The sequence below is a fragment of the Macrosteles quadrilineatus genome, unplaced genomic scaffold (genome assembly GCF_028750875.1).
Source record: "Macrosteles quadrilineatus isolate MER2022 unplaced genomic scaffold, UCM_ALF_1.0 Scaffold_1__1_contigs__length_201487025, whole genome shotgun sequence".
In the NCBI taxonomy this organism is placed as follows: Eukaryota; Metazoa; Arthropoda; class Insecta; order Hemiptera; family Cicadellidae; genus Macrosteles; species Macrosteles quadrilineatus.
Window position 1 is genome coordinate 148,964,061 of NW_026542594.1, and position 2,536 is coordinate 148,966,596.

Here is a 2,536-nt window from a genome sequence, read left to right on the forward strand (position 1 = left end):
ATCAATCATAGAACATTATATGGCCTATTTTCACCTTATTTTTAGATTAACACACAACATTTTTTATGTTGCTTATGGACAGTAGCTTGAATCCAAATTTTTTACAACACCTCCAATGTGAATTCTTATTCTTCAATTTTGATTATTCAACCACAGTCATATTTTCAAGATTAACAAGTGACGAACAAGTTTATAAAATTAATTTTAAATAGGCTACCATTAAGATTATTAATCCTATCCTTATTGTGGTTGGCAAATCGCATGTTATGGTGTTGACCCAAAATCGACAATGTAGCTACATTTTTATAAACTAGTGAATATGTTTCAGCCCTTTTGAAATGCGCAGATTTTGCACAGGTGGAGACCTGAGAATTGAATAATTGACTAATATATTATCAAACATCAACAACTATTATTGTATTGTAATTAAATTCTACACGAGTTGATTAACACTTACTAGTACGTGAGCTTTGAAAGTTTTATCTATTTATTTCATTCAATTATAGGTGTACTAAACAGATATTTTTTTCTTTATTCAAATCATTCACTAGCCTTGGAAAGGCTGTATCAACATTTTTCATTGTTCGTTCTCGCGAGACTGTTCAAAGTACAGTTTGAACAGCTGATGCAGTCGCAGCGCTCTGATTGGTCAGTAGATAGTCAGTGTGGGTATATAAGGCTCAGCTGACTGTCACTGTATCAGATATTTCCTTCAACGAAACATCAGACTACTATTATCATGGGCAAGGAGAGGACCAACGTCAACATGACCGTCGTCGGCTACTACTAGACTCTCACATCAGGTTAACTTCCAAAATATATATTGAATAGTCTAAATATCTCAAGTTCCATCTCTTCAACGATCCTTATGGTTTTATTTATAAAACTATCATCATAAATCCGCTACAGTACCATTGGGTTACAACTTCAAGTGTATGTAAAAGCAAACACTAACTTAAATTGAAGCAATTAAACATCTTTTTATTTTACAGGAATCTTAAATATTAAATGAGTAAAACTCCTGATAAAAAGTGTGGTATTAATGTTTTTAAATACAATACAATTACAAGTCTGAATGCAAATAATCCTTGATTTTTAATCGGTTAAAAGTGTTTTTTAAATATCGATATTTATAAGAATAATTGGAGTAGTATAGCGAATATTTGTTTGCCTTACTCGTATGGTAATTTAAACACACTTGTCAGGTAAAGGCTTTCCAGACTAGTTCCTAACATACTGTACGTCCTGTGATAGAGTAACTTATGTTGCTAAAAGTGGTTCAGTTAACACCCATTACAATATTCCGGGTCCTTTGAAAGGAAGACTTTTATCGCAGTTGATTAAATATTGATAACAAAATAAACGATTAGATATCCTGTAATATTATGTTTTAGCGAATTTCCCATATAGGGAGGGAATAAGCTATTACCGTGATACTAATCGTAAGACCTTGATCTGGGACTGATTTACTTTTTCATTTTGAGGTCCCTTTAGGCCAAAAACACCAACCGTTCGAATTCATATAATATATATAAAAATGTCCGTTAGCACGATAACTCGAGCAAAAGTTATTCGATTTTGATGAAATGTGTTATAAACGTGTAAACCTATATTTATTCCAACGAGTTCGCGAACTAGCATGATCGGACTATGGGAACGGGGGTTTATGGGGGGTTTTATGGGGTAATAATGGGATTTCCCCCATTTTTGACCCTAAAAACATTTTTGCAATTTCTTTTAAAACTATTTTGTTGAGCTTAAAAAACAAATAATTTAGTATATTGAAGCGTTATTGTGTGCCTAATGGTTACGGAGAAAATTAAAAAAAAAATTAAATTTAAAATTCCCGCATGTTATTCTTATGAAGAATAAGTAAACTGTTGTAGTTTACTCTTGTTTATGAACATATATTGATCAAATTTGGAAAACGGGTGTTTTTCTTTTTTATCTTTTTTTGTTGGTTCATGAACAGATATTTTTTTTATTTTAATTATTTTGATAACACACAGCCCTAATATCGATTCTGGGGTACACATACAATTTTAAATACAAGTTCTAAGTATTTAAAATCTTTATGTTATATTAATGTGGACATCATATAGTAACACGAGTTTTTAAATATCTAAAATAATATTCGTGTGATGTTTCAGATGATGGAGGGCTAGTACAAAACGGACACGTCTCGGCTTCTGTACACGGACACGACTTGGACACGGACAACACGATGCAACGAGAATAACCACCGGACTACCCTACACCTTATTGACTTTTTTACACATCTTAATAAAAACCAAATTTTCAGAATTAAATTGTTTTTAATTTATAAGCTACCCCCTTTCTTGTAGTCGGTCATAATCCTAGTACTGTATTAGTATTGCTATTACTTTAAGTTTTTTATTATACATAGCAAAAATGTTAATTATAAGAACAGAAAACTAACACTGGATTGATTAATAGTTGAGCTTTAAATTACACTGAATCGTCTTACAGATAGGCGACTTATTTCTCCTATATTTCAGTTAAAAGTGGGGCATAC

General features: G+C 31.7%; 1 long non-coding RNA gene across 1 annotated transcript; it reads left to right on the plus strand.

Annotated features, from left to right (window-relative positions):
• Positions 1–678: 678 nt before the first annotated feature.
• Positions 679–2,309, plus strand: LOC128982990 (uncharacterized). The gene is made up of 2 exons (XR_008489770.1): positions 679–803; positions 2,151–2,309. It is a non-coding gene; the product is annotated as an uncharacterized LOC128982990 (long non-coding RNA).
• The last annotated feature ends 227 nt before the right edge of the window (positions 2,310–2,536 follow it).